Source organism: Lutra lutra, chromosome 9, assembly GCF_902655055.1.
Source record: "Lutra lutra chromosome 9, mLutLut1.2, whole genome shotgun sequence".
Classification (NCBI taxonomy): domain Eukaryota; kingdom Metazoa; phylum Chordata; class Mammalia; order Carnivora; family Mustelidae; genus Lutra; species Lutra lutra.
This window is the reverse complement of record NC_062286.1, coordinates 133,158,211-133,164,506: the sequence shown is the minus strand read 5'-3', so window position 1 is coordinate 133,164,506 and position 6,296 is coordinate 133,158,211. Positions and strand designations below refer to the sequence as shown.

Below are 6,296 nucleotides of genomic sequence, written 5' to 3'. Positions count from 1 at the left end.
CATTCATCCATCACCATTCATTCATCCATTCATTCATCATCCATTCATCCATCCATCATCCACCCATCCAGTCCTCCAACCATCCATCATCCATCCATCCATCCATCCATCTATCCATCCGTCCATCCATCCATCCATCCATCCACCTAATCATCCATCCATCATTCACCTATGCATCCACCATCCAACCATCCATCCATCCACCTAATCATCCATCCATCATTCACCTATGCATCCACCATCCAACCATCCATCCATCCATCATCCATCCATCCACTCATCATCTACCCAACCAACTATCCACTGAATCATCCATCTATCCACCCATCTACCCAATCCTCTATCCATCATTCACCTATGCATCCACCATCCATCCATCCCATCATCTATCCATCCCTTCATCATCTACCCATCCACCCATCCATCTGTCCATCCAATCATCTATCCATTTATTTATCCAACCATTTATTTAACACAAACTATGTGCCTGGATGGGCTTTAGGCCCTGAGGACATAGAAATGATCAAGATAAAGACTCGCCCCTCATGATGTGGACAATATCAGTGTTGGGAGAATAGATTAGAAAGTAAGGGAACAAATAAGTTAGTAAAGTCATGTGGTATAAACTGCTGGACATATAAACAGGTGGGATACTGGAATAGCAAGGGTTGAGCTTCTTTTCCAGATGGGGTGAGAAGCAGATACCCTCTATTTGCTCTTCCAGACACCCCTTCTGTGTCTCAGAGCAAAGCTGGGTAGAAGGAAACCAAACTTAGGAGCCCATGCCTCCCCAAGGTAGATGCCAGAAAACTTACTTTCTTAGCCTCTCTTGCAGCCTGGGTGTAGGCATGACAGCTGTGTCTGAGAAACAGCAAGGGGTCCTGGGAGGTAGACGTGGGAACTGAGGTTCAGACAGGCCATGGGGTTGGTATGGAACCAGGCAGCTGAGGAGGGGAGGAGACCGGCTTTGAACCCAGGTGTACTAGATCTCTCAATCTGAGCCCCTCACAGGTTCATGGCCCTCACTGTGGGTGGTTGCAATGAGTTGACAGAAAGAGAAGGAAGAGTTGAGAAGGTCAGCTGGCGTCATGCCCTGAGGCCCCACTTCTCATTTACCAGCCACCTGCTGTAACTCAGACCTGGCTCCGCCCTTCATCAGCATGGGCTCACAACAACCCTACAAGCAAGATGAGCGAATCAGAATCCAGAGAAGTCAAGCAGATTGCTTGAAGTCACACAGGAAAGGAGTCTGTATACCACGCTTCCAACAAGAAGATCAACGGAAGATGTGTGAGCCTATGTCTGACTCTCTGACCACATCCTGAGCAACCTGGGGTCAGTGAGGTCCACATCTGAAATTTGTTTCCATTTCCAGACTGAACCCAGGGCACTCCAGAGGATAGGCCCACAATAAATAACACAAACGATGCAAGAAAGCATGACCAATATACAGGGTTTTGCTTGAAAATTTTAGAGGCTCAGAGGTTCTTCCTTTTTATACATTTTTTTCTCCTAAATATCTTCCACTTGAAAACTCAACCCAAGTTGAGTCATTCTTTGGATTTACTTTAGTTCTAAAATGGTGGTTTTGTGTGTGGGGGTGGGGCAGGGTATAGAAAGCAATATTTCCCACATTCTCATCCCAGACTGTAGTATGGACCTACTCAGGCTTCCATTTCTCCATTTATCTACCTGCCCTTCAACCTACCCACACCATTCCATGCACCCATTCTATTCACTCACTCCATGGAACTTTCCATTCATTCTTCCATTGATTGATAAATTCAATTATCATCTATCTGTCCATCCCTTTATCCACCAATCCATCCATCCATCCATCCTTCCATCCCCCAACTATCCAACCATCTCTCCCTCCCTCCATCCACAAACACCTACTTCATTCACCAGTCCATCTATCCATCCTTCTGTCCCCCATCTATCCAACCATCTCTCCTTCCCTCCATCCACAAACACCTACCAAGCATCTCCTTTGTGCCAAGCCCTATGCTGGACTCAGAGGCACTAGAAACAAATAAGACTCGGTCCTCGACCTCACAGAGCTCCCAGTACAGTGGGAGAGACAGCTATGATGGATGGTAGGAAGGGCTGGTTCATTCATTTACCGGGAATATGGTCCATGCTGCCTCCTATGGGTCAAGCAGTGTTAGACCCTGAGGACCAAAGACAAAGGAGACGAGGTCCTTGGGCTCCCATCGTAGTGAGAGCGACAGTAAATATGAACCCAGGCAGGAATTGAGAATTCAATAATAATTTCATCCATCCGGACACGTTTGCTGATGCCCTCCACATGCCAGACCTGGGCTTTGGGGACATGGAGATATGAAAGATTTACTCTTATCCACTAGGAGCACAGTCCGGGAGAGAGTTTCCACAGAATGTGGTGTAAGCTGCCATTGGGGTGTGAGCAGCAGCTCACAGAAGCAGGGAAGGTGGTCTGGGGAGCTTCCTGGAGGAGGTGAGGTCTGGTCTGAGCCTCAAGGACCCGCTGGGGTCTGCTCGTTAGCCCTGCTCTCTGGGCCCCCCACAGACTCCTTTCCTCCCTTCTGCAGAAGGCAAAGGTCAGACTCTGGGTGCCCCGGACACCCCCTCCTTCCCACCCAAGCAACACTTTTGAGGCTAGGACTCAAATCCCATCTTAGGGCAAGGCCCTGGAAAGCTAGCTGGCCGAACCTTGGAGACTGTCCCACAGGGACCAAGGTCCATTGGTGACATTGAGATTGTGCAAATGTGCTCCATTTTCCTATGTGGTCTTGTTTACAGAAAATGCCAACTCTGCTGACATGACTTACGATGGGGTGTGAAGGGGGTGGCTGAGAGTGTCTACCATGCACGGTGCCCTGGGGAACAGAGACATTGGTGCCAGGGGGAAGGGAAGGGCAGACTGGAGGGGACAACAGGAGCCTGATCTTGCAGAACCTCATAGGCCTTAGGAAGGGCTCAGGGTTTGCTGCGAATGGTAATGGACAGATTTGAGTTGGACTCCACTGGGTTAAAACATAAAATTCAAAACCTCCAGATGGCTCATGATTAGCTTATCTGCTCATTCACTCTTTCAAGCAATATTTGAGTACCTACTCAGTTCCAAGCACTGTTCCAGGCACTGGGGAAACAAGGGTGAACATAACAGCCATAGACCTTGCCTTCTTGGGACCAGCGGGGACACAGACCCTAAATCAAATAATCACACAGTGAAACACAGACAGCAACCGGTGCTATCAGGGAAGGCTTCTCCCGGGGGACACATAAGCAGCTGGTTTAATCTTCATTCAGCCTGTGTGTCAGACACTGTGCTGAGTAAGCAAGGCCAGGACACAGGTGAGCAGGGCCGGGATGCAGGTGAGCAGGGCCGGGATGCAGGTGAGCAGGGCCGGGATGCAGGTGAGCTGGGCAGACCCAGTTCCTGCCCACAGGAGCTGCTGATCCGGTGGGGAAGACACACCCATCAACAAACAGCAGCCCAGTGAGGTCAATGCAGTTGCGGTCCTAGAAAGGGGCTGTGGAAACAGGGAGGGCTTCCTGGAGAAAGGGGGTTGAACAGGAGTTAGCTAGGTGAGGGACTGTGTTTGGAGGTGAGGGAGGGGCAGGTGGGGAGTCTCTCCTGTGACCCACTGGACTTGGGGGCAGGGGGAGGCAGGAGAAGATGTCATAGCTTTGGGGGAAGGTCGAGACTGGTGGAACGAGGGCCAAGGCCATGGACACAGGAGGGCAGAGGGAATCTGTGGGCCGCTCTCTGCCTCTGTGTCCTCTTTCTGTTTCTCTCATTATCTCTATCTCGGATTCTCTCTGTGTCTCTTGGCCCCTGTTTCTCTTTCTCTTTTTTTTCTACACTCTGGTCGTCTTCGCGAGATGTCAGTAAGAGACAAGGATACTGGGAAAAACCTGGGGCGAGTGGGCAGGAAGCGAGGTCAGGGGCACAAGGACAGCTGAGCACAGGGACAGGCGGTGACTGAATGTTCTGTTTTGGAAAGACAGCCCTGGTCAGGGGCGAAGGTGGCTGACCACGAAATCCGATAACCTGGCCTAACTCTGCTCCAGCCAGCCTGCTGGGCAGCAGCCCCGTGACCTGTGGATGCTGCACAGAATTTTCCCAGAGGGAGGGGACGAAGGGGGAAAATGGCCCACGGGCAGCTTTTCCTCTGCAAGTGGGACCAACAGGAAGGGATGGAAATAAGGGAAGAGCGAATGCCCCGGTGAGACCTTGGCGTGGCCTGCTTGTCTCTACATGCTTTTCAAAGGTTTAACAACTTCGGAAGTGCTTACGTGCGCGCCAGCTACCACGTCCTCGCTAACCCTCCCATGCAGGGCATTTGGGTTTGAGACTGTGGACTTGGGAGCCAGACCACCTGAGACTGAATGCTGGTCTTGCAAATGCCCCCACTCTGTGACCCTGCACAAGTTACGGAGCCTCTTTCTTCACGTGTGAAACGGAGAAGAGAATAGCACCCGTCCCCTACACGTGAGGTCAAGTTTAATACTAGAAATACATGTAACAAAGTAAGTGCTCAACAAAATTCAAGTATTTTTATGTCAGCCTTGTGACTGAGGAACTACTGCTAAGGAGGTTCCGTCACTTCCTAGCTCTGTGACCTTGGTTAAGGCTCATAACCTCTCTGGCTGTCTCTTCTCTTACCGGTTACAGGCTTTGCCTCGGTGGTGGTTAAGAGGTTCCATGCACATGTCCAGTAGGTAGAAAGCAGTCACTTCACAGGTGACGGTAAGTCCCAAAGAAGTTCATTCTTTTCTTCTATATGTCCTGTGGGCTCCTGGGTCTCAGAGCACCTACGATGTACTGGGTCCTAGGCTCTTCCTGTCTGGGAAGACAGCAGTGGGCAGCTGGAGAGGGAATGCGAGCCCCCTGCGTGCCCAAATGAGACCCAACAACAGCCTTCCCACGCAGGCATTATCAACCCATTTCACAGAGGTGAAAACTGAGGTCTGGAGAGGTAAGCAGGCCGCCAAGGCCAAAGGGTTGTGAGCACCGACTCCTCAGAGCTGTTCTTGACCTGAACTTCTGTGACAACCTTACCCACCACTTCCTCTGTCTTCAGGGGCAGCTAGGCCCTCGACCTCTCTCATCCTTCGCAGACACCCCCTCCATGACTGTTCCCCTTCCCTCCTCGCCCCTGACAGTCCAATGCTCCACACATAGCCAGAGCGACTCTTTCAGAACCTAGAACCTAGACCATGCCCTCCTCAGTGCGGGACCCTCCACAGTTCCTGTCTGCCCTAGAGAGAGCCCGAGTCCCTCCAGTGGCCTGCAAGGCCCCTCAGCCCTCAGCCCTTCCTGCTTCCCACGGAAGCCCTCACTGGGGCCAGCCACACTGGCCTCATCCTCACACGTGCCAGACACAACTTCAGGGCCTCTGCACCTTGTCCTTCTTCTGTAGGAAATGATCTCCCTCCAGATAGCCCCCGGCTCCATCCCTCTCCTGTTCAAGAGTCTGGAAGGACGGAGCTGCCGCTGAGTGGGAGGGAAAACTGGTGGGAGGAGTAGGTTTTGACTAGGGCACATGTCAGCCAAGAGCAGACTCCTAGGGCTTTGCTGAGGCCTGGCCACTGTTCCAGGGGCTGGGGACCCGGCAGAGTGCAACACTGAGCCCCTGACTTCTTGGCACTTTCTCGTGAACTTGAATGCCGGAGCTGCCACAAACTCACCAGGAAGCCTTGAACCAGCGCGTGCCATCTCTCCCCGGCCTCGGTTTTCCCATCTGTCAATGGGATGGCAACCCCTCCCTCCCAAGGCTCTGGTGAGACTTTGTGATCTAACGTCTCTGAAGCAGTTGGCATCCAGTGGGCACTTGAGAGAGCTCGTTTGTCCCCCATCCAGCACCCATACTGGCTGTCCCCCAGGGGCCTGTGCTGTGAGCATTATTTTTAACTGTGGCTCCAGCAAGCTGGGCAGTGGCTCTGAAGGCCGCAGGAAGACCACAGGGTAAGCAACATCCCGGCTCCCTCGATGCCAGGAGGCCGTGGCGTGGAAACATCGGGGGAGGCCACCCCGGGGCCCAGGCTCTGCCTGGTAACCCTTTATGCAGAATTATGTCACATCACCTGGTGTTGTTTATCAACGGCCCTGACCTTGCCCAAGCAGGGTGCTGGGGGAAGGGGCTGCAGCCTGGGCTCCCGCCCCCCCCCCCCCCCCCCCCGCCCGCCGGAGCTGGGAGGGAGGCCCCTCCCGCCGGCCCCCATTCACAGAGCAGACTTGGGGCCGCTGGCCTCGGGCCAGACTTTGTTTGTTTCAACACCTCTGAGCACTTTACAGCTGACCAGCCCTG

The 6,296-nt window shown here is 52.7% G+C and overlaps 1 long non-coding RNA gene across 3 annotated transcripts; it reads right to left on the bottom strand.

Moving 5' to 3' along the window:
• Positions 1–389: 389 nt before the first annotated feature.
• Positions 390–6,025, bottom strand: LOC125109641 (uncharacterized). Of its 3 annotated transcripts, none has more exons than XR_007130318.1 (3): positions 5,677–6,025; positions 4,652–4,832; positions 390–3,537 (listed from the first exon to the last, which is right to left on the bottom strand). It is a non-coding gene; the product is annotated as an uncharacterized LOC125109641 (long non-coding RNA). The 3 variants fall into 3 exon arrangements; XR_007130317.1 differs by lacking the exon at positions 5,677–6,025 and adding an exon at positions 5,391–5,654; XR_007130319.1 differs by lacking the exon at positions 5,677–6,025 and adding an exon at positions 5,391–5,653 and having other exon boundaries at positions 390–3,515.
• Between the last annotated feature and the right edge of the window lie 271 nt (positions 6,026–6,296).